The sequence below is a fragment of the Adiantum capillus-veneris genome, chromosome 27, assembly GCF_014529385.1.
Source record: "Adiantum capillus-veneris isolate H3 chromosome 27, ASM1452938v2, whole genome shotgun sequence".
In the NCBI taxonomy this organism is placed as follows: domain Eukaryota; kingdom Viridiplantae; phylum Streptophyta; class Polypodiopsida; order Polypodiales; family Pteridaceae; genus Adiantum; species Adiantum capillus-veneris.
The window spans coordinates 72,570,972-72,596,962 of record NC_140957.1 but is presented as its reverse complement, the minus strand read 5'-3'; the positions used below and the strand labels follow the sequence as shown (position 1 = coordinate 72,596,962).

Genomic DNA, 25,991 nt, shown 5'->3' with positions numbered 1-25,991 from the left:
GCAAATAGGCCACGTGCTCCATGATAAACTCCGTAATCCGAATGGGTTTTACTCCATCGGTACCCGCATCACATCATCTGTCGATCTAGTATTTGAGTGCCATGTCATCAAAGCGGCTATAGACTTGCACCTGAACATGCTCTCTATTCTTGGAATGATAGGAAAGTGTCAAAGGACCTTTGCAGGGATAAATTTTCCTTGTGTGTCCTCTCTATACCTGTTTGATCCACAATTGGGACTGTTGCTAATTGGACTATTTTCTTATTTTTAATGATTAATCTCTTTTTTTAGGATATTTTATTGTGTGCACTAAGAACTGTTAAAAGATTGTAGCTACAGAAACTGCCATCAAGAACGGACAACTCTGATGTGTCATTTGATGGGTGACGATAAACATCGCGAAGGAGTTTTCGTAAGTTCGGTGGAAAGGGCCGGGTTACGAGTGCCCCTGATGCGTCACATGATGGGTGACGGGTGCATCAGAAAGGGGGCATTCCGTAGGCTAAGGAGGAAATCCGAACTGAGTAAGAAAATACGCGTAAGAACGCAAGCACAAGAATAAAGATGGGTTCAATGAAGCTTTTTACGAAAAGCAGGAATTGTCGCAGGAGGACAGATGTTTTCCCGCGACGAGTCTGTGTCTGCGTTGCATCTGTGTCGTGTCCTACACCCGGGGACGCCTGGAATGAGTTCGTGTAGCATGGTTTTCACTAACTGAGTGAGTTTTTAAAGTTTGAACAGGTTCACACTTTATTTTATAAAGTGGCCTTTTATTAATAAAATAAAGCAAGGCTCTCAAAAAACTTACGTAAAAAACCTACGCATGGGCAAAACCAGCGATCTCTCTCTCTCCTCTCTCTAAAAAACGCCAGCACCAACGATCTCTCTCTCTCCTCTCTCTAAGGCGCCAGGGCTCTGCTTTTACGGCTGCTATTCCCGCCGGGTGCCAAAGCCTATAAAAGAGCAGCAAGCATTCAGTTTCCAACAAGCCGGGAGCAGCAGAAAGTGCTAGCGCTGGGATTTCTGGAGCAGAGGTTGGCAACGGAAACGGCAAGTGTTCGTGTGACGCAGGGTTGTCCACGTCCGTCGAACGGAACGTCCCGTCCGTTCCGTCCTGGTTTCGTCCGATAAAAAAAAAAGTGACCGTTGGCGGACTTTTTTGACTGTTTTTACAGCCGTTTTGTAGCGCCACGGGCTGGCAGTTTTTGAACGTTAAAAATTGAACGTTGGGGGCCTTGGAGCCTTGGCCCTTGGGGCATCATAAGCCAATGTGCCATCCCACCCCCCCCCCCCCCCCCCCCCCCCCCACACACACACACACACACACAAAGCCACATGGGCTATGGCCATGGCACATGGAATTTGAATTTTGAAGCATGCTCTCTCTTTAACCCTCTTCTCCCTCTCTCCTCAAAACCTATATAAGGTTGCCCACCCTCTCTTCTTCTCCATATATCCCTCAAGCTCTCTCATTCATCTCCTTCCCTACTCAAGCTCCCTCAAGCTCTCTCCATTCATCAAGGGCCAAGGCTTCAAGCTTTGGCACTCCATCAAGGCTTCAAGCTTTGGCACTCCATCAAGTCTTCAAGCTCTCCATTACTCCTTCAAGCTCCCTTCATCTCCTTCAAGCTCTCCATTGTTCCTTCAAGGCTCAAGCTTTCTTCATCTCCTTCAAGCTCTCCATTATTCCTTAAGCTCCCTTCATCTCCATCCATCTCCTTCAAGCTCTCCATTACTCTAAAGTTCTCTCATCACTCCCCATCCCTCAAGCTCTCCATAATGCCGCCCGCTCTTCATGAAGCCTTCAACAAGCATTGCCGCTACTTTGAAAGGGTGAAGAACAAGCAAAATGTTTGCAAATGGTATTGCAAATATTGCCCGAAGACCATGACCTCAAGCTCCACCCGCCTTATCATCCACTTGACCAAGGTGGGAGGGGAAGCGGGTCCTTGTCCGAATATCCCCGACGACATTCTCCACGAGTGCAAAGCAAAGTATCTCCCCTTGAAGACGCGCAAGGCGGTTGCAAAGGCATCGGAGGAGGTGGTTCCGCCCGACCATGATCTCTCCGATTCGGGAGAGGATGCTTCTCCATCAATGTCCGTTGCATCCGGCGGCGCTACCATGGCCTCCACCGAGGGTGGTAGCGTCTCAAAGAAGAGCAAAAGAAGTCATGGTGGGCGGCCTCCAAAGCAAGCTACTCTTGCACAAACGGTGGGTGGAACTTCCGGTCCATTGCCTTTCCTCAAAGAGAGGCAACGACAAGCGGAGATAGAGATTGCACGCACCATCATTGAGTGCAATCTCTCTTTTCATATTCTTCGCACGGATCGTTGGAAACGCATGGTGAAGGCTATTGCCGCGGTTGGTCCATGTGAAGCGTGGACGGGAGTGTCATACCATGACATGCGCACCAAAAAGCTTGATGAAGAGAGGGCACAAATCGACAAGTCTCTTGACCCCGTGCGTGCCGGATGGGTAAAGTATGGTTGCTCTATTCTCACCGATGGATGGAGTGACCGCAAGAAGAGGGGAATCATTAATATCCTTGTCTCATGCCCTCTTGGCACCTACTTCTTGCGAGCGGTTGATGCGGGAGCAAGGGGGAAAAAGGTCACGGGTGCCTTCATTTACCGCCACATTCGTCAAGCCATAAAAGAGGTAAAATTTTTGATTCCACTCTCAAGTATCTACTATTTTCAATTTTGTCTTTTGCCTTGGCTCTTCTCACTTTCCCTTCTTTCTCCATATGTAGATCGGTCCAAGCAACGTCATTCAAGTAATCACTGACAATGCCTCCAATTGTGCTTCCTTGGCCAAAAAGCTAGAGGCGGAGTATCCACACATAGTATGGACTCCATGTGCATCACATTGCATTGACCTCCTCTTGGAGGACATTGGCGACCTACCTTGGGTAAAGGACATTCTATCCCAAGCCCTCTCCATCGTCAACTTCATCAACAAAAAGGTGAGAGTACTTGCGATATATCGCACTTACTCCGGCTTGGAGTTGAAGAAGCCTTCCGCAACACGCTTTGCCGCTATGTGGCTCCTCCTTGAGCGCCTCTATGATGTGCAAACCAACTTGCAAAAGACAATGGTCTCGGATGAGTTCAAAGCATGGATTGAAGAAGAGACCCAATCATCCCAACAAGATGCTAGGCCATCCAACGGCTTTGCTTGAAGGAGGAGTTTTGGCAAGAGGTCAAGGGTCTTGTCATCGTGGTATTGCCATTGTATAAGGTGCTTCGGATGACCGACATGGAAGGGTCTACCATAGGTCTCCTTTACCACTTCATGGAGAAGGCTTACAAGGAGATTGAGAGATCCACCATTCTTGATGGAGCACCCGATGGTTCACGGTAAACATATCACCTTATGATTTATGTACATTGTAAGTTGTCTTTTTCTATCTACGGTTCTACCCTTCCATGCTTTACTATCTTTCTCTCTCTTTGTAGTGATGTGTTGGAGGACTCTCCAAAGAGAGATGACATTCTCTTCCTTGTTAAAAAGCGGTGGGATTGGATGAGGCGACCAATCCATGGCTTTGCCGCCCTCTTGCATCCGGCTTTCAAAAAGCCATCAATCTTTGCGGATCAAGCACTTCAAGAGGAGCGCGACAAGTACCTTCCAAAGATACTCAATGAAGAACACCATGGAGAGTTTCTCCAAGAGCTCATCAACTATGGAGACCAAAGAGGCACGGCATTCGCTTCCTCGGTGTGTTGGAAGAGGGATTCGTTAGTGAAGCCTCTTTTTTGGTGGGAATGTTTTGGCTATCAATTGCCTCACCTTCAAAGGGTGGCATTGAGGGTTCTTGGACAGGTATATCATATATATTAATAATTATACATAATACCATACCATAAATTATAAATTTATAATCTCAATCATGTCATCATTTGACATTCATCATTCATGTGACATGTCACATAAGTCACCTCTCAATTGAAAATTCCCACAATTCAAATCTCATGCCTCTCTTCTATCATCTATGTGCTCTAGGATTGCTCATCGGGTGCATGTGAGCAGAATTGGTCGGCGTATTCTCTTATACACACCAAGATCCGCAACAAGCTTTCTACGAAGCAATTGGAGCGGCTTATCTATTGTCGCTCCAATTTACGCATGTTGAGGTCCATGCACGAGATGCCAATGGCTAGGCAGGTAATTGAGTTGGCTACATCATACTCTTTATTTATGCTTTCACATGTATGATGTAATATGTATGATGTATCATGTGCTCATATTTTTGGCATACCAAATTGCTAACTCCATTAATCTTCTTGCATGTTGTAAATGACAAATAGGTGAATGTAGATGAATGCAAGCTCTCCATTGAGACTCTTAAGAGTCTCAACAAAGATCGCGATCCAGAGGAGGAGCAAATATTTCGAGACCTCTACTTGGAGTTGGAGGAGATTGATCGCCGTGTCTCTCGCACACGGTCCCGCAAGAAGGTGGTTGTGCGAGCTTTGGCAACTACAGGTAGAGGAGCTTCCACTTCGGTTGCTCGTGGGAGTGGGAGAGCGTCGGCACGGACACCCAGGACCTATGTGCGGCGAGGCTCGGGTAGCGGATCTACTATGGTGGACACCACTTTGGAGAATGTGTCCATTTCTAGACGTGCGGATCCTAGAGAGCCAGAGTTTGATGATGAGGGCAACATCCTTAGTGAGGGAGATTATGGTCTTGCATCTAGTGCATCTGATGCAAGTAGTGATGAGGATGATGCAGCTACCTCTAGCTCAAGCTCTAGCTCAAGCTCGGACCACAACTCCAGTGATGAGAGCGATATGAGCACTTAGAACTCTCTCTTTATGCTTTAAAGTTTGTACCCATGGGCCATGAGACTATGAGTTGTGTCACTACTTTTTTGTACTACTTTTTGTCACTTGTATCTCTCGAGCCTCGACTCTCTACTTATGTAATGAATTATGAAATCAAATGCAATCATGATCATCTTTTTTCGAACATTGCCGTTTCCAATGTCCATGGCCAAATCTTTAATGTTCTTACTTGTGTATGTACTTAATACTAAGTAGTTACTCATAATAGAGTAAAAGCTCTGAAAAATATATGATTTATTTTTTTGCATTGTACGTTACGTCAACGTACGTCTAATTTTTTTTAGTTCGATTAGTACCGCACGTCTTCGTACGTGTAACCATCGTACGTGACCGTACGTGTCAACTATGGTGTGACGACTGAGCACGGAGGTCGCTTTTCCGAGCAAGGAGCGACAGGTATAAGGTGTTGATACGCATTGAGAATTATTGCTTTGTGTGGTTTGTTTTGCAGGAATCTCTCGTCTTACGGGAAAGCCCTTCACGGGAAGTACGGCTTTACGCCTAAGTCCCTTACGGGAAAGTACGGCTTCGCGCCTAAGTCCCTTACGGGAAGGAATGGCCTTACGTCCAAGCCCTTTACGGGAAAGCACGACCTTTGGGTCTAAGACTACAGAACAGAGGGGTTTCCTCGGGTTCTCGTGCTTGTATAAGAATTCTCCCTGAATAAAGAATACTCTTAACGGGGGGGGGGGGGACCAGCCCATCTTCTGGTCCCCAACACTGTGTCGATCTTCTCCCTTCTTTCCCTTTTCCAAAGTATTTTATTTTTCAGATTTCTAAGTGCTCGTGTACGCTCCCGTTTTGTGACAGTGGTATCAGAGCTCGGACTCCTCTCTTTCTCTGCAAAGAAGGACGGTTCCGGGAAGAACAGGAAGAATCATGTCGAGCCAAGGGAGAAGCGTTGAAGAGGAGCTTCAACAAGTGCAAGCTCAGTTTGCGGAGTTGCAACAAATCTTATTGTTGCCAGACGTCCAAAAGCTTTTGGGCGGAATGAAGAAAACGAATGAAACTGATGCAGCCAAGCATCCAGACAACACTGTTGGCGTGAGACCACAGGAGGCAAGAAAAGAAGAACGTGCCGAGGTGCACAAAGGATCTTCGGATCAGAATGAACGGCCTACTTCAAGGAAAGGCCAGGAAAAAGCGCTCTCTTTGCTAGACGAGAGCAAGGACATCTCTATCTCATCTCCATCTTACTCTCCTGATTATACTTCTACTTCTCGATCATCTCGTCAGAAGAAGGAAGCCGCTACTACTGCCACTACCTTACATCAACCTAAAGATAAGCCTCGATTCAAGAAGCATGGTCGCAAGTCTCAACATCGTATGAGAGTCTTCAAATCGGGCGACAAGGACATCAAGTTCGAAACCTACAACGGACGGAGAGACATCTCCAAAGCACTATCCTTCATCAGACAGTTTGAAGTCGCCTTTACCAATGGGCACTTCACAGAAAGATCCAAGTTACGCCATGTGGGGATGCACCTCAAGGAAACGGCAAGTAATTGGTGGTTAGCCAAGATTCTGGAAGGTTCACAAGCCAGAACTTGGGAGAGCTTCAAATCTGAATTTTATGAACAATTTCTTCCACCTGACTTCGAGCAGGACATACGGAAGGAATGGGATTGGCTTGCCCAGAAAGAACATGAAAGAGTAACGACTTATGTGGACAAGTATTGGTCGGTTCTTCTGAAGGTCACTCCCTTCATGAAGATTGCCGATGAGGAAAAGAAACGAAAGTTCGAAGCGGGTCTCCAACCGCAGCTTCGAAAGAGTATGAAGGTGTATCCGCATGATACTCTTCAAAGGATGATGGAGTCAGCAATCATTGCTGAGGATTTGCACTCAACCGGGACACCCAGAAAAATGGAGCATAGCACTTATCGTGCAAGACAAAGAGGGGTCTATGATGACCAAGGAGGCCAAGGAAGAAAACGTCCTCCATCTAGGGACGATGATCACTCTAAGAAGCCAGAGGGCAATGGCAAGCGAACTAAGTATCTTTCTCCTACTCAACTTCAAACTTTCAGAGAGGAAGGAAGATGCTTCTACTGTGGCGAGAAAGGACATATGAAACCGGATTGCCCACTAAAGCAGCAACAGGAAGAACAAGCCTCTACGAGGCAAGAGAAAGCAAGGAAGGAACCCGCACCGCCAAGCTCGAACTCAATCCCAGATGTTCAAGGAAACACAGAAACAGAGAAAGGAAAGCGTCAACTTCTGAAGGGCTGGGGGTCTTTGAACAACCAGCGAGTACTGATTCTCTATGATCCAGGATCCACGGATAACTTCATCTCCCTGGATACTGCGGAACGTTTGTGCCTCACACCGGCTCAGCTTGGCACACCGGTTACATCCGGATCGGCATTCGAGGGGTTGACAACCAATGCAACTCCCGTGCAAGGACAGCTCAATCTTCGGATTGGCGAGTACAAGGACCGCGAATCATTTTTGATGGCACCCATCGAGGGATGTGATATCATCTTGGGTATGCCATGGCACTTCCACATGACACCTATTCCCGATTATGTGGAAAAGACCCTCACTTTTGATCATGGGGGTAAGAAAATAAAGATTCATGCTGATGTCGGAGATTGGCAGTTCCCAATTGTAAGCCATATCTCCATTAAAAAAGAAATGAAGAAGTGTGTTTCTGCTTACTTGATTTTTTCACGTGAGAAGGATAAAACTAGTAGGGACTCTCTCTAGTCTGGAAATTAAGCGTCTTCAATTTATTGAAAAGTACAAAGATTGTTTCACAGAAACACTCCCTGATGAACTCCCTCCGATACGCCCGGAAGATCACCGCATAGATCTCATACCGGGTAGCTCGCCTCCCAATCAACCCCCTTATCGGGTGAGTCTTGCTCAGCAAGAGGAAATTCTGAAGCAAGTCAACGAGCTTCTAGAGAAAGGGTTAGTACGGCCAAGTGCTTCACCCTACTGCTCTCCAATTCTACTCGTGCAGAAGAATGATGGCACGTTTCGAATGTGCATAGACTACAGGTCTTTAAACTAGATCACGATCAAGAATCGCTTTCCGATCCCTCGGATTGATGATATACTTGATAAGTTGCAGGGTGCAAGTGTCTTCAGTCGCATAGACTTAAAGAGTGGGTATCATCAGATACGGATCGCCCCTGAGGATGTCCATAAGACTGCTTTCCGCACAACCTTTGGACTATATGAATTTTTGGTAATGCCTTTCGGCTTGACCAATGCTCCTGCGACGTTCAATCGCATGATGGACCGCATTTTCAGCCCGTATCGAGCTTTTACGGGAGTATTCTTTGACGACATACTCATCTTCTCTAAGTCAGAAGAGGAACATCGGAAGCACTTGGACTTAGTGTTTCAAGAATTGCGAAAGCATGAGTTGCATGTGAATGCAAAGAAGAGCGAGTTCTTTCTCTCTGAGATACACTATCTCGGCCATATAGTCTCTCACAATCAAGTGAGTATGGATCCTGCCAAGATCCGAGTGGTAGAAGATTGGCCTATTCCCACTACGGTACATGATGTACGTAGCTTCCTGGGATTATGTTCATATTATCGAAGGTTTGTCCGAGGATTTGCTCATGTGGCAGGACCACTTCATGATTTGACAAAGAAGAAGATTCCTTTCAGATGGGGATCGAGACAACAAGGAGCTTTTGATCGACTCAAGTACTTGCTAAGCCATGGACCTATTTTGATAGTGCCTGACTAAAGGAAACCATTTGAGGTTCACTGCGATGCTTCAGGCGATTGCATCGGAGCAGTGTTAAACCAAGAAGGCCATGCAGTGGCTTACGAAAGCCGACGGCTTAAGGATGCAGAGTTGCATGCATCAATCTACGAAAAGGAACTCACGGCTATGATTCACGCCTTATCCAACTGAAAGCACTATCTTCTAGGAGCGGATTTTGTGATCAAGACTGATCACCAAAGTTTGCGGTATTTTCTTACGCAAAGGAAACTATCTGAGAAGCAGATGAGATGGGCAAACTTTTTGTCTATGTTTCACTTCCAAATCCTTCACACGGTTGGGAGTAAGAATGTAGTCACGGACGCACTGTCTAGGCGGCCAAGGGTGAACGCTATCACTTCGGTGTATCACCAAGAATTAGAAGCACTACCAGATTTGTATCCGAATGATCCAGATTTCTCCACCATTTGGGGAAAGCTACATCGTGAAGAGAATGAGTTTCCCTATTCCATTCGGGACGGTTATCTCTACTGGCGGAACCATTAAGAAAGAAGATCATGGATGAAGCACACGCTTCGCCTTATGCGGGTCATCGGGGTATTCTCCCTACGACCTTAGCAATGGAAAGATATTTCTTTTGGCCTAGCCTTAAAGCTGACATTGATAAGTATGTCAGGGAATGTTTGGTTTGCCAAAAAGTGAAGTATGATCGGCATAAGACGCCTGGGTTGCTACAACCTTTGCCTGTGCCTAATGAACCTTGGGAAAGTATTGCCATGGACTTCATCATGGACCTCCCTAGAACTCAGACTGAGAATGACGCGATCTGGACCATTGTGGACAGGTTTAGCAAGCAAGCACACTTTATACCAGTTAAGAAAACGATAAAAGCAGATCATATGGCTAGGGTCTTCCTGGCACAGATCTTTAAGCATCATGGAATGCCAAAGTCTATTGTGAGTGATCGAGATCCTCGCATGACAGGAAATTTTTGGCGTGCCTTGATGGATAATCTTGGTACGAAGCTGAATTTTTCATCTGCCTACCATCCTCAAACGGACGGGCAAAGTGAGATAGCCAATTCCACAGTATTGGATATGTTAAAAGCTTATGTGTCAGACCGGCAATCTGACTAGGAGAAATATTTGCCTCTTGTCGAGTATGCGTATAACAATACCATACATTCATCGACGAGGAAAGCACCTTTTGAGATTCTCTATGGTAAGCCTTTGCTTCCACCCATCCTTTTAACTAAGGATAAGATCTTTGCAGCAGATGAATTTGTCCGGGATTTAGACACAGCCTACGGGCAAGTTAGGAGAGCTATTCTACGCTCTCAGGAAAAGCATAAGAAAGCTGCAGACAAGCACAGAAGGAATCTAGACTTAACAGTCAGACAGTTAGTCTTACTCAAGTTTGAGAAGGCAGGACTTAAGAAACAAGCGTCTCATAAGGGGAAGGTGGTAAAACTTTCTACCCGTTATTATGGGCCGTTTAAGATCACTGAGCGAGTGAATGATGTCACTTTCCAATTAGAGCTACCGCCTAATTGGAGGATCCATAATGCTTTACTCCGGCCGTATATGCGACCGCCTCCGAGCCAGCCTAGTGCTGAGGAACCTCCTGAGGTTGAGGAAACAGAAGAAATACTCCAACCGGAGCAGATAGTAAGTCATCAAGAGCGGTCTCTCAAATCCGGAAAGATAACACGGAAGTATTTGGTTAAGTTTAAGAATTATTCGAATCTAGATGCTCAGTGGATAACGCAGGAGGAATTAGCAGCTTATCCCGAGATACTAGAGGTATATGTCCAAGCACTACAGTTGAGGTCAATTGTTTAGAAGCCAGAGGGATGTTGCTAATTGGACTATTTTCTTATTTTTAATGATTAATCTCTTTTTTTAGGATATTTTATTGTGTGCACTAAGAACTGTTAAAATTGTAGCTACAGGAACTGCCATCAAGAACGGACAACTTTGATGTGTCATTTGATGGGTGACGGTAAACATCGCGAAGGAGTTTCCGTAAGTTCGGTGGAAAGGGCCGGGTTACGAGTGCCCCTGAAGCGTCACATGATGGGTGACGGGTGCATCAGAAAGGGGGCATTCCGTAGGCTAAGGAGGAAATCCGAACTGAGTAAGAAAATACGCGTAAGAACGCAAGCACAAGAATAAAGATGGGTTCAATGAAGCTTTTTAGGAAAAGCAGGAACAATCGCGGGAGGACAGATGTTTTCCCGCGAGGAGTCTGTGTCTGCATTGCATCTGTGTCGTGTCCTGCACCCGAGGACGCCTGGAATGTGTTCGTGTAGCATGGTTTTCACTAACTGAGTGAGTTTTTAAAGTTTGAACAGGTTCACACTTTATTTTATAAAGTGGCCGGTCACTTTTAAGTGACCAGCCCTTTTATTAATAAAATAAAGCAAGGCTCTAAAAAAACTTACGTAAACAACCTACGCATGGGCAAAACCAGCGATCTCTCTCTCTCCTCTCTCTAAAAAACGCCAACACCAACGAACTCTCTCTCTCCTCTCTTGTAATGGAATTTGCCTATTCAATTTGAGAGTAGCGGAATTTAATGAGAGTACTTTCAAGAAATGATTTTGTGAGCATAGCGGGTAGACATAATTGAAGATAGCAACATAATCATAGCAATTAGTTAACTTGGCATGGACAATACTTTTGCAAGAGAGAGAATTTAGAGAACATGACAACAGTTGAGGACCGGATTTATGTGGAGCCGGTCCCCCCTCCAATAGGCATTTGTATTATGATTTCTCCCATAAAGAGAGACTTGTTACAATACATTCTTTGTGTTCCTTGTGACCTAGGTGAAGCAATGAAGATGGAAAGCTTCATGCATCACCATCATAGCATAACCTAAACTTGAAGAAAGCTTTAACTATACCAAGCCTCAGTCCCAAGACCTCAAACACCTTCGAAGGTGGAGAGAGCTAGCAGGGAATGAGGGTAGGGAAGAGGAAGAAGAAACATTTCATACGAGAAAGAGCTAGTTCCTCACTTATCATAACTCTTGTGCTAGCATACATAATAGCTTAGTAATGAAGAAGAAATAGATGGCAAGCTCAAGCATTGAAGCATGGCTCTTGGATGGATTTGCACTCCATAGCCAAGAGTGTTGGTGTAGGCTCTCAACCTCTACTTGCTTGGAGAAGGAGAGGGAGCTCTTGCACTTTGCATAGTACACAATGAGAGTGTTTGTGAGTGTGTGTGGATGAGTATACCCCCTAAGCACCCCCCTAGCTTGCTTGGGTCGACCCCCCCTTGTAGCTCATGCTTGAAGCTCATTGGACCCCTCCAGGCCTAGCCAATCACAAGCAGGAGCCATTACAAGCAACATGGGTAGCCTTGGGACAAGTGTCCCCCTTTCCCCTTTGAGAGAGAGGACTTGATAAATGCAAAATCAATTAATTAAAGATCCTAAATTATCATTGGACCCCTTGGGTGGCCAACCAATAGGCTTCAAGCACACCATGAGGGCAACATGGGGAGGAACTTGACTAGTGTCCTTGCTGCCTCTTCAAGCTGGGGCTTCCCTTGTGTGTGTGTGTGTGTGTTCTCTCTCATCCCCCCCCCCCCCCCCCCCCCCTTGTAGGCTCGCCCCCCTCCTTGTAGGGATATTTTTGACTTTGGATGAGCAAGCCCCTTAGTCATCAAGCATGACTAAGCACTTGAAGTAGGGGGTGTTCCCACAAGCATCTCAGGCAAGCTTCTCAAGGCACCTCAAGCACCTTAATCATGCACCAAGTCAAGCACCTCAAGTATGGAGCCAGTCAAGCACCTCAAGCATCTTAATCAAGCACCTCAAGCACGACAAGCACCTCGAGCTTGGGCCGGGTTCCCACTTCAAGCTCAGCCCTAGCTTACCTAAGGTCAAAGGACTTTTACACACATTATTGGAGGTCGTCAATGAAGCTAACCCTAAAGTCTTATGCTCCATTGGTTAGCCTTGCTCTTGATAGACCATCTCCCATTTGGGCCCCTTTACTATTGGCCCCGTGTTGAGATAGATCTATAAGCACATATCTATATCTTAACACTTGTTCCCATTTATTCTCCCACATTAAGTGATCAATTTAATATGAGACAATCATTTGGGTTGGTTGATATTAGATTTTATGACATTACCTCTCTCTTGAAATCATAGTCGTCCTCGACTATGAGGTAGAAGAGATAAAGCCTTAGTCATTAGTCAATCGTACTTAGCGGGTAGAGGATCCCTTTTTTACCCTACGACATCTTTCCAAGATGGATGACTAATCCATTTGGTGCTTGGGAGACATAGCTACCGCAAGCATGTCTGCTCTTTAGTCCATTTCATTCTCCCAAAGTAGAGTGACAAATTCTACTTGGTGTTTGAGAGACGTCGTCATCACAAACATGATTCTAAGCATGCATACTAGTTAAATTTGTGCACAATTAAAAAGAGGATTAGTCTTATAAGACAAAAACATGAGTCGTTTAAAAGAGAGTTGTACATTTGCTTACTCTAATGTAGCATTATAAGCATTGACAAGGTTCATACTATCCTTAAGTTGTACTCCTTGCATCCATTTAGCATCTTCAAAAGGATAATTTTTGAACTTAATAAGATACCGTCGGATTATCTTACCATGTCGTAGTACCTTGTCTTCATGCCGAAGGACAGCTTCGGGTTGTAGCACCTCTTCTTGGTCTTCAACTTCGGGAGGGTCTTCAATAATTGGTTCAGTTGGTGGATCTCCTTTGTAGGGATTAAGTAGGCTTACATGAAAGGCATTGTGTATAAGCCAATGGTTGGGCAACTTGAGTTGATAAGCCGTCTCATTGATGGGCTTCAAGATTTGGAAAGGACCATAGTATCTTTTTGCTAGTTTAGCATAATACTTTTGATGGCCCGTAGGTTTTTTGCCCGTCGTTTGCCGTAATCGAGCCTTAGGAAACTTGAGTAAGACCCAATCATTTTCTTTGAACATTAAGGCTCTTCTGTGCTTATCAGCAGCAGCTTTTTGTCTTTGTTGAGAGATGGCTATAGCCTCCCTAATCTTTTGAAAAGATTCTTGTAGGTCACGGCCATATTCATCGGCGGCGAAGATCTTCCCATGTACTTTGAGTAGCAAGGGACTTTTAGGTCTTCCCTCTATGATCTCGAAAGGTGCTTTCCCCGTAGAAGTATGTACAGTATTATTGTAGGCATACTCTACTAGAGGTAAATACTTTTCCCATTGTGAGCGTTGATCTACTTCGGTAACATAAGTCTTGAGTAGATCGAGTATCGTAAGATTGGCTATCTCACTTTGGCCATCCGTTTGTGGGTGATAGGCCGAAGAGAAATTCAATCTTGTTCCTAGATTTTCAAAGAGACCTTTCCAGAAATTACTAGTCATTCTAGGATCTCTATCTGACACGATGGATGTGGGTAATCCATGGTGCTTGAAAATCTGAGATATGAAGAGAGTTGCCATTTGATGTGTCTTAATAGTCTTTTTGACAGGAATAAAATGTGCTTGCTTGCTAAACCTGTCGACTATTGTCCATATTCCTGTATTCCCATGGATAGACTTGGGTAATCCAAAGATGAAATCCATGGATATACTCTCCCATGGTGAATTTGGAATAGGCAATGGCTAGAGTAATCCAGGTTGCTTCCCTCTATCATACTTGGTCTTTTGGCATACTACACATTTTGAAACATACTCTTGTATGTCCACTTTCATGGTAGGCCAATAGAAATACGTCTCTACTCCTCGGAGGGTAGGTTGAATACCTCTATGCCCTGCATATGGAGGAGCATGGGATTCATACATAACCTTCTCACGAAGGGAATGGGTAACACATAGCCTATTGCCGTGGAGAAGATAACCATCTTGCAAGGTGAATGGTTCCTCTTTCTTCCCCAAAGCAAGGGCTGACATTATGTCTCTAAAGTCAGGGTCAGTAGCATACTCATCTATCATAGAGGATAGATCATTGTGAGTAGCTATAGACACCACATTAACTTTTGGTCGTCGTGAAAGTGCATCGGCAACTTGATTGTGCTTACCAGCTATGTGAGCAATATGGAAATTAAATTGCGAAAGAAAATTTGCCCACCTCATTTGTTTGTCGGAAAGTTTGGTTTGCGTCATGAAATACTTGAGACTTTGGTGGTCGGTTCGTAGGATAAATGGAGTCCCCAGTAGGTAGTGCTTCCATGTATCTAGGGCATGTAGAACAGCTAAAAGCTCTTTCTCATAAATGCCCAAGACTCGTTCATCACTATTGAGCCTTCGGCTCTCATATACTATGGCATGCCCTTCTTGAAGCAAAACCGCTCCAAGGCAATCACCACAAGCATCACATTGGACCTCAAATGGTTTTGAGAGATCCGGAAGCACGAGGACTGGTTGGGAAGTAAGCTTCTCTTTGAGTTTTTCAAAAGCATTTTGCTCCTTAGCAATCCATACAAACTTAATGTTCTTCTTTGTTAAGTCGTGTAGTGGTCCTGCTACTTGAGAGAATTTTGCTATGAAGCGTCTATAGTATGCACACATACCAATAAAGCTTCTTAGCTCATGTAGATTCCTTGGCTTAGGCCATGATTTTATTACCTCTAACTTTGATGGAGCCATACGAATACCATCGTGAGAGATAATATGACTTAGATATTGAATCTCTTGAAGGAAGAATTCACTTTTCTTTTGGTTGAGAAAAAGTTTGTTTTCCCTCAAGGCTTGAAAAATCACTTGGAGATGTTGCTTATGTTCCTCCAAAGATTTGGAGTAGATGATGATATCATCAAAGAACACTCCAGTGAATTTACGATATGGTCTAAAAATTTTCTCCATGAGACGATTGAAAGTAGCTGGTGCATTAGTCAAGCCAAAAGGCATGACTAGATATTCATAAAGACCAAATGTTGTGCGAAACGCGGTCTTTAGGATATCTTCATCCACTATCCTTATTTGATGATAGCCACTCTTAAGGTCAATCCTACTGAAGTAGGTAGAGCCTTGTAGCTTATCAAACAGATCTTCTACCCGAGGCACGGGAAATCTGTTTTTGATAGTGATATGGTTTAGTGCTCGATAGTCCACACACATACGGTATGTACCATCTTTCTTTTGCACTAAATGACTGGAGAACAAAAGGGAGAGGAACTAGGCCTCACCATCCCTTTGTCTACCAATTCCTGTACTTGCCTCATAATCTCCTCTTGTTGAGCTTGTGAGACTCGATAAGGAGGTTTGTTAGGCGGTGAGCTTCCTGGAAGGAGCTCAATACGATGGTCATCATCCCCTCGTTTTGGAGGTAGGTCCATAGGGATATCATCGATGAACACATCTTGGAATCCTTTTAGAAAAGTAGACAAGTCTTAACTCTTCTTGATTCCTATCATTTTCATTTGATGAAACATTATTAGCTTTTAGAGACTCTTTGACATAAATCATGTACGCAGAAACTGAGCTCTTCATTGATTTATCAAAAGAAACAGGATTTACAAGTGGAATAGTGCGACCACGCTCACTAGCATCTATATACATGTTCTTTCCCCTGTAGGTGAAGTAAATTCTCCTTTCAGGGAACTTCATGTTGGCAGCCATGCGATCAAACCATGGTGCCCCTAGGATAACATCCTGATGTTGGAGAGGAGAGATGAAGAAGTCTTCTTTGTCGACATAGCTTTGGACATGAAGCCTCAACTTCCCAATCAAGGGAGTAACAGAGGCTTGTTGTCCCTTGAAAGCTGCATCGGCTGTTACTATATCTCCCATCTCAAAAGCTTGAATGCCCAACTTGGTGGCCAACTCTATTGATATGAAGTTGAGAGTAGAGCCAGGGTCAAACAAGATGAAGGCATCATGCTCTCTTACCTTTCCCCAAGCATAGGAGAGTGATGATCCTTTGCAATGAGCATCCTCTTTTGGAGCTTCGATGGTGGAAGCCCTAGGAGTCTCATTGCGAGTATTCTTCTTGGGGCAAGAACAATAGCCATGTCCTTACTCCCCACACTTGAAACACTTATGGTCCTTGCGAAAAGCTTCAAGCTCTTCAGGAGAGAGTTTGTTTTTACCTTTGTAAACTCCCTTCTCCTTGGACCGATTGTTGTTGTTGTTGTTGTTGTTGTTGTTGTTGGAAGTGCCTTGGGAATTATTTTGAGCATTGGATTTCCCCTTTGCATCATTTTTATCTTTGTTTTCCATGGGCTTGACATTACGTCTAGCCCCTTGATGGAAATTGATCCGTGAAGCAACCATGGTGTGGTGGATTACTTCGGTAATAGTACCGGGCCGTTGAGAGTTGATGTATTCGGCCATCTCTTCAGGTAATCCCGCACAGAATTGCTATCTTTGTTCGGCAAAGTCTATCTTTTGAAAGACAGTAGCTTTGAGATGTAAATCCCAAAACTTGTCTACATACTTGTTGATAGACTCATGAGAGAGAAGCTTCAAGCCACGCCATTCGGTAAGAACTTTATCTTTAGTATCACTTGGAAGAAATTGCTTGATGATGGAAACTCGTAGAGTTTTCCATGTCTTTGGGGCTTCTCCATTGCCACGAAGGCTAGCCCACCATTGACGAGCTGATTTTTGGAAGTGCATAGCTACATGGCGTAGCTTGGAGGACTCTGTGAAGCCCTCGTCCCCAAAGGCCGCATCAAATTGCTGGATGAAGGCCAACACTTTGTCCGTAGCACCAAAGGTGCCATCGTAGGTGAGAAAAGAGATACTCTTTCCTCCCTCCTTGAACTTCTTTAGCTTTTGCGACCTTCGCCATGCACGAAATGATTTGCGATGTCCTCCCCTCTTGTATTCTCTAGGAGAATAGCCATAACTTTCATCGGAAGAGGAGGAAGGTGAAGAAGAAGGAGAAGAGGGTGACCTCTTCCTAGTCCTTTTCTTCCTTTGTTTCCTCTCTTGCCTTTCAGAGTGATGAGGAGAAGGACTATAGGTTGCTCTTTTCCTCTTGGGAGGAGTAGGCGATCGTCTAGACCGCCGTCTTCGTGGAGCCACCTCTTCAGAAGAACTTAGACTTTCATTGCTTTCTTTCTCTTTGGATTCCTCCTCTCGAATGGGAGAGAGTCTTCTTTTGGGGGTCTCTTCAAGAGGCCTCCTAAGCTCTCTCTCCTCTGGGAGAGGAAGGGAAATTCCATAAGCACGAAGTTGTTGAGTAACTTCGGCTTGCAAAGCAGGGTTGCCCATAGCTTGCTGCAACCTAGAGACGAGATAATTCACAGACATGGGAGCATCATCATTAGCACCTTCATGTGCAAAATCAAAGCTATCAATGTTCATTCTACTCTCTTGATTATTGTCAGCCATGTTAACAAAATTTATGTTTATACTTAGTGTATGCTTTGGCAATACAAAACCTTAGTTGCCACTCCTCTTAGCCTTTGAAAATCGGCTCTAAAGTATCTACACCCACGGCTCAAAGTGGTTAATTATAGAGAGTAGAGGAGTAGGTCTAACATAGCAGAGTTGCCAAGGGCTAGCTCCTTTCGGACTTCTTATGACTCAATAATGGTAAAGCCGTAGGCAAGTCTAAAAAGACTCCATTATTAAGTCCAAAGCTCCCGAGGTGTGCACCATCCCCCACATAGTTGGCTTAACAAAACCGATATTAGATCCCAGTTCCACTTACTCTATTATAATTAACAACATCAACCATTTATAGGCTACTTAAGAACCTCTCTTCTTAAGCAAGAAAAGAGAAACCAAATGCTCTGATACCAATGTAATGGAATTTGCCTATTCCATTTGAGAGTAGCGGAATTTAATGAGAGTACTTTCAAGAAATGATTTTGTGAGCATAGCGGGTAGACATAATTGAAGATAGCAACATAATCATAGCAATTAGTTAACTTGGCATGGACAATACTTTTGCAAGAGAGAGAATTTAGAGAACATGACAACAGTTGAGGACCGGATTTATGTGGAGCCGGTCCCCCCTCCAATAGGCATTTGTATTATGATTTCTCCCATAAAGAGAGACTTGTTACAATACATTCTTTGTGTTCCTTGTGACCTAGGTGAAGCAATGAAGATGGAAAGCTTCATGCATCACCATCATAGCATAACCTAAACTTGAAGAAAGCTTTAACTATACCAAGCCTCAGTCCCAAGACTTCAAACACCTTCGAAGGTGGAGAGAGCTAGCAGGGAATGAGGGTAGGGAAGAGGAAGAAGAAACATTTCATACGAGAAAGAGCTAGTTCCTCACTTATCATAACTCTTGTGCTAGCATACATAATAGCTTAGTAATGAAGAAGAAATAGATGGCAAGCTCAAGCATTGAAGCATGGCTCTTGGATGGATTTGCACTCCATAGCCAAGAGTGTTGGTGTAGGCTCTCAACCTCTACTTGCTTGGAGAAGGAGAGGGAGCTCTTGCACTTTGCATAGTACACAATGAGAGTGTTTGTGAGTGTGTGTGGATGAGTATACCCCCTAAGCACCCCCCTAGCTTGCTTGGGTCGACCCCCCCTTGTAGCTCATGCTTGAAGCTCATTGGACCCCTCCAGGCCTAGCCAATCACAAGCAGGAGCCATTACAAGCAACATGGGTAGCCTTGGGACAAGTGTCCCCCTTTCCCCTTTGAGAGAGAGGACTTGATAAATGCAAAATCAATTAATTAAAGATCCTAAATTATCATTGGACCCCTTGGGTGGCCAACCAATAGGCTTCAAGCACACCATGAGGGCAACATGGGGAGGAACTTGACTAGTGTCCTTGCTGCCTCTTCAAGCTGGGGCTTCCCTTGTGTGTGTGTGTGTGTGTTCTCTCTCATCCCCCCCCCCCCCCCCCCCCCCCTTGTAGGCTCGCCCCCCTCCTTGTAGGGATATTTTTGACTTTGGATGAGCAAGCCCCTTAGTCATCAAGCATGACTAAGCACTTGAAGTAGGGGGTGTTCCCACAAGCATCTCAGGCAAGCTTCTCAAGGCACCTCAAGCACCTTAATCATGCACCAAGTCAAGCACCTTAAGTATGGAGCCAGTCAAGCACCTCAAGCATCTTAATCAAGCACCTCAAGCATCTTAATCAAGCACCTCAAGCACGACAAGCACCTCGAGCTTGGGCCGGGTTCCCACCTCAAGCTCAGCCCTAGCTTACCTAAGGTCAAAGGACTTTTACACACATTATTGGAGGTCTTCAATGAAGCTAACCCTAAGGTCTTATGCTCCATTGGTTAGCCTTGCTCTTGATAGACCATCTCCCATTTGGGCCCCTTTACTATTGGCCCCGTGTTGAGATAGATCTATAAGCACATATCTATATCTTAACACTTGTTCCCATTTATTCTCCCACATTAAGTGATCAATTTAATATGAGAAAATCATTTGGGTTGGTTAGATATTAGATTTTATGACATCTCTCTAGGGCGCAAGGGCTCTGCTTTTTCGGCTGCTATTCCCGCCGGGTGTCAGAGCCTATAAAAGAGCAGCAAGCGTTCAGTTTCCAACAAGCCGGGAGCAGCAGAAAGTGCTAGTGCTGGGATCTCTGGAGCAGAGGTTGGCGACGGAAACGGCAAGTGTTCTTGTGACGACTGAGTACGGAGGTCGCTTTTCTGAGCAAGGAGCGACAGGTATAAGGTGTTGATACGCATTGAGAATTATTGCTTTGTGTGGTTTGTTTTGCAGGAATCTCCCATCTTACGGGAAAGCCCTTCACGGGAAGTACGGCTTTACGCCTAAGTCCCTTACGGGAAAGTACGGCTTCGCGCCTAAGCCCCTTACGGGAAGGAACGGCCTTGAGCCCAAGCCCTTTACGGGAAAGCACGACCTTCAGGTCTAAGACTACAGAACGGAGGGGTTTCCTCAAGTTCTCGTGCTTGTATAAGAATTCTCCCTGAATAAAGAATACTCTTAACGGGAGGGGGACCAGCCCATCTTCTGGTCCCCAACACTGTGTCGATCTTCTCCCTTTTGCAAAGTATTTTATTTTTCAGATTTCTAAGTGCTCATGTACGCTCCCGTTTTGTGACAAGGACACTATTCCAAATTTGCATACTCACACCCGCGTTACTCTCATTGACCAAGAATTGGAGCTAGGGAGATCAAGACGATAACGACTGAGGAGAGGAGCTTCACAGCATCAACGGAGACTACAACAAAGGATTCGAGCCATACTATCTCGACATCCAGAGTACAAATGAGAATGGATTCATCACCCATTATATCACCCTCTTGTATTGGGCACCCATTGTATCAGTGGTCACACTTACCCCACACAGTTCCAGCTAGTAGCACCTTTAGATTCATTTTAGTATCTCTTTTTTTGTACCCAGACACGGTATCAGATTCACCAGTTTGTAACGGATTGGTCTCATAGGTCATTTTGGCCTTTTGAAGACTTTAACAAATCATCTCTCTCTCTCTCTCTCTCTCTCTCTCTCTCTCTCTCTCTCTCTCTCTCTCTCTCTCTCTCTCTCTCTCTCTCTCTCTGGTGTGTGGGTGTGTGTGTGTGTTAATAAAAAGAGGAAAATGGTATAACCTTTCTATCACCCAAGTGTGGTAGATTGGTTATGCCATTTCCCTCTTGAATAACAGGTCTTGAATTCAACTCTCCTCGTCGGATAGATCTTTTAGGTCTCTTGGGATAGTTTCCTACGACGTTAAAACAATCTTGTCCTCCTCCTCCTCCTCTCTCTCTCTCTCTCTCTCTCTCTCTTTTTTTTTTTTTTTTTGGGAAAAAGTCAGGGCTGTATATTACTGAGTACAATATAATCCCTAGCGGATGCCAAAATAGCCTATCACGTGGGGTGTACAAGCTGAATGTAAGGAGGAGAGCCACTATAGTGACAACTCGACTAGAACAATCTCATGGTGGTCGGTGTGATGAGTGGAGGAGAAACCACCGAAGAGGGGCATAATGCCACGTAATCTGGCCACCTGTAAGTGTGAAGAAGAGTGGGGATCGAGCCCAACGCCGAAGGAAGGCAAATCGGCGAGCCTCGGCTGCTCGAGATGTACCTGAGGAAGAATCCCACTGCCTAATCAGGGTGTGAATGATGTCCAGCCAAATGGCAGTGAGGGTATCCTGAAGGAGCTGTGGAGCCGCACTTAGAATGTGGAGACAACGAGCTCTCCAAACATTCCATAGTGTTATACTAGTGATGACTGAAAAAACTTCATCACGTGTCTGAGAATCCCCCTGCCAAGCAATCTGTGGTAGCATAGCCAAAGTCCCTCGCCGATAACCAGCCGAGGTAAGCATAAAGGCTGGATCTGTGTCTGAGCCCTCGTAGAAAAGATGGGGGCCGGGCATCGGCATCAACCATGAGACAGATCCCCAAGTAAGAAATCCATGCTGAACACCTGCTCTGCTAAGTAGAAAGCAAACTGCAAGCCACACTACATGGGAAGCTGAGCATGACCAAAGACACTGTGCAGGTGACTCAAGTAGTCGCAAAGGACAGCGAGTACATAACGGATCAGGATCCATAGTAGCCAGCGTGCAGGTGACTCAAGTAGTCGCAAAGGACAGCGAGTACATAACGGATCATGACCCATAGTAGCTAGCCAAGTCCCAACTGGAAGTCCCGCATGTGCAATCATCCACATGAAAAAAGAAATACAACGAGCCGCATGTAAGTCCCAGATGGCTGACCAAAACTGCTGCAGATAGGCATGGGAGAGGCTTGAATGTAACCAGAAACGCATACGAGTGGGCTGCTCTGGCTACTGTCTCATCAATGCTAACCGTCCAATCCTGACAGTGTACTCAAAGAAGGATACAGGTGCACCGGTGGGGTCAGAGTGAGGCCAATGCCACTCTCCTGGGTCCCAATAAAGCTGAGATAAGGCACGACCCTCCCACACCCAAAGCCTCCAAAGTGCAGCATCAGCAAAAGCGAAACGGGGGTCAGCACAACGACGCTTCCCATGGGAGCCAACTACTCTGATGGCCTCCCATCGAGCGCCGGGGAGGACAAGGTGAGGAGAGGTGGCATCATATGTCAATCTAGCATGAATCCCCTGAGACTGGTCCGTATCAACTGTGAACAGCATGGTGTCTAAACGAACTAATAAGAGAGTGCTATGAGAAAAGAGGCCTTCCCAGCCACAATGGGGAGGCATCTGAACCGTGCCTCTCATGACTGCATCCCACTGTGAAAGAACGGCGGAATCAATCTCAAGCAGTCTGTCTGTCACCCCGCGACCAATGTCATAATGTTCTGCCACAAAATCAGCATCCAGCATACGTGTCTCATGAAACAACCGCATAGAGGCAGCAGGGCCAGTGTCCCAAGCAGCCCAATCAATGTGAGTCCTCTCTCCAAGCTGACGAGGTGGATTAACCGAAGAATCAAGAACTGCAGCATTCCAAATGAGAGGCTGGCGCTCAATCTCCTCACGACATGAGGGAGGTGAGCGTATGATAGCCCGTCGCATGGAAACCCAAATCTGAAGGAGCGATCGGATGAAGGGTGAGAGGGTGGTGGTGGACAAGGGGGCATCCGTAAAGAGAAAACGATAACCTGTATGCCAAGTATGACCATCTCTAGTGCCGAATCGTGGAGTCACTGTGCAAAGAGCGGCTTGAAGAAGCATCTTCCAAGGTTCTTGTCCGGGAAAAAGACCCCGAACAATAAGCTTGGTAAGAAGGGCGCGGCTCTATAACTCTGGATCAATAATGCCAAGGCCTCCCTCTGACCTAGGACGAATAATCGTGGACCAGCGAACTCAAGCACGAGTATCAGTAGTCCCATCTGTGCCACTCCATAAAAAGTTCCGCACTAGGCGGCGGAGCGGAGCTATCACACCAGAATGTAACATCCAACAAGAAGCCGTATACCATATTGTAGCCAGAATGACCTGGTTGGCGACCAATGCACGGCCAGCCAACGACAGATGACGTGAAGACCAATGGCATAGCTTCCTGCGAATAGACAGGTGCAAACTGCTGCTGTGAGGTAATATCGAATCCAACCTGAAAGCCCAGATATCTGCAGGGCTGACCCGGCTGCAGCCATGTGAAACCATGAGCTACCCCCCAAGTAGGTATGTCATCACTGCCAACCAGTAACCCATAGGATTTATGCCAGTTAATGCGTGCACCACTGGCAATGCAAAAAACCTCTAGGGCCTCCCGCATGGCATCAAGAGCAGCTAGTAAATAGCGTAACATGGGCATAGTGTCATCAGCAAACTCCTGATCGATAAGGTCTGGAGCTGTAGGTACTGGCATGGTCAAGCCACGAAATGCATGACTCTGAGCACGAAGAAAGTCGGACATAGTCTCTCCTACAAACAGATACAGATATGCTGCTAGAGGACGTCCCTGACGGACAGATCGAGAAAGCTCAAAACTGCGACTGACACGGCCACCAATAGTAATAGCACTGTTGGCAGTCCTGAAGAGAGCGGAAATACCTAAGATCCATCTCGAAGGGAAACCCATCCTGGCTAAAGATCCTTCGAGAAAGTCCCACTCAACACGATCGTATGCTTTCTCGAAGTCAAGGATGAAAAAAGCGAGAGGCTCAGAAGATGATATGGCCCACTCTACTGCCTCATAAAAAGTGAAGATATTATCCAGGATGCTTCGATCCATGACAAAGCCTGTCTGAGAAGTATGAATAATATCTGGTAAGAACGGCTGCAAGCGACGGCTGATCAGTAACGCTAATATCTTATAGACCGAAGGGAGTAGGGTAATAGGTCTCCACTGTTAGAGCTGAGTGGTGTCACCCCCCTTCGAAATAAGAGATATGAGACCTGAACAAAGATCCGGATGCATATATCCTGATGCAAAGATGTCCTGACAACCGCGAAGCAGTGGTATATGCAATACATCCCAATACGTCAAAAAGAAAGCTCTAGTGAGGCCATCCTCTCCTGAACAGGAGGATGGATCAAGACTCTCTATAGCAGCATGGAGCTCTGCAAGTGTGAAGGGTGCCAACAAGATCTCTGTCATATTGTCTGTACAACGATGTCGCGTGTGATGCCAGATCTACTCATGGGCAAGTAAAGCCTCAGTAGTGCATACATCAGCAGTGAACAATGTCTCAAAATAATATGCAAACATATCAAGTATAACATCAGGATGCATATGTAGTGTCCCCTGAGCATCGCACAAAGTCCGAAGGGTGGTGCCAGGAGGGCGCTCTTTATGCGCAGCGAAGAAGTCTTTATTCATTCGATCAGCTTTAGCTATCCAATGAGATACTGAAGCATGATGAGTGAACTCAAACCTAGCCTCCTGTACGCGACGAATCTCCTCTGTGAGCTTTGTCTGTCTACCAGCAAGATAAGCATCCTAAGGCCACTCCTCAAGCAAGCACTGAGTGGAACCAAGAGGAATGTGAAGATCAGACTCGCGTACTCTCAACTGACGATGAATAATAGCAGTCTGATCACGGCAGTAAATACTAGACTGAGTAATGCAATGAGCAAGAAACTCTCCAGGGGGTCCACAATAAGAAGTATCCGTGGACCATAAGTCACGAATCTGCTGCTGCAATACTTGAGTGGTGAGAACACTGTCAGGGATGCGGCAGCCTCGTCTCTGTGTAGAGGATCTAGTGAAGGAGATAAACAATGAGATGGGTAAATGATCGAGGAGGCCTATATGATGAATGTAGAAGGAACCACCGTGGGAATGCATAATGTCATGTCATGTGGCCATGATCTAGACGGAAAAGAACTGACGATCTCACTCATCTGTAAAGAAAGACGCGTCCACACTGCCCTAGAGGAGTCGGCTGAAGAATCCCACTGACTTCGAAGAGTATGCAGCATCTCTGTCCAAATGACTGTCCGGACGGTGGATGTAGGGGAGGATTGAGAGCCCAGAATGTGGGCACAACGAGCCTTCCACATGGTCCAAAGCGTGATGTTGCATATCAAGATGAAAACTGTGTCTCGCTGACAGAAATCCAACTCATGACGTGCATTTGGTATCATCTGTAGAGGACCTGGTCATCATGGATGCCCACTCTAATCAACAAACAACAAACTGCCATCCACATTGGCTGCGCATATGGGCAAACCCAGAAACAGTGCCTCAATGACTCAAGCTCCAAAGTACATCTCTAACAAGTCGGAATCATGACCATGATGAGCGCGCGGCGGTGTGTGCAAGTGATAGAGCACGCGAAGATGTGTAGGCCTTGAGGTTTGAAGCGGAGGCACTGTGCTGCAGAAGGGAAGCGCTAGCAGAACGAAGAGGGAGAGAGAGAGAGCTCACGTTTTTGGGGAAAACTCAATAAGTGAGTTTTGGGTTTTCCCACTTTTATTATAAGTGACCTTTAAAAAATGTGTCCAGGTTCATATATAAGTGAGTTTTGGGTTTTCCCACTTTTATTATAAATGACCTTTAAAAAATGTGTCCAAGTTCAATATGAACCTGGACAAAATATAAAAATGTACAAAAAGGGGTTATTTAGGCCTTTAACCCAACAACCTCCCACTTAAAGGCATAAATGACGCCTTTAAGTTAACCAACTCCCACCAGCTCTATCCAAT

General features: G+C 45.5%; 1 protein-coding gene and 1 pseudogene across 2 annotated transcripts in view; one reads left to right on the top strand and one right to left on the bottom strand.

The window, feature by feature from the left end:
• Window positions 1-25,991, bottom strand: part of LOC147422186 (uncharacterized) — a 46,425-nt gene that overhangs the window by 2,272 nt on the left and 18,162 nt on the right. The window lies entirely within an intron of this gene.
• On the top strand, window positions 1,643-3,995 carry LOC147422187 (uncharacterized; annotated as a pseudogene). Its single transcript, XR_015186781.1, has 3 exons — window positions 1,643-2,661; window positions 2,756-3,362; window positions 3,462-3,995. The product of XR_015186781.1 is annotated as an uncharacterized LOC147422187 (transcript).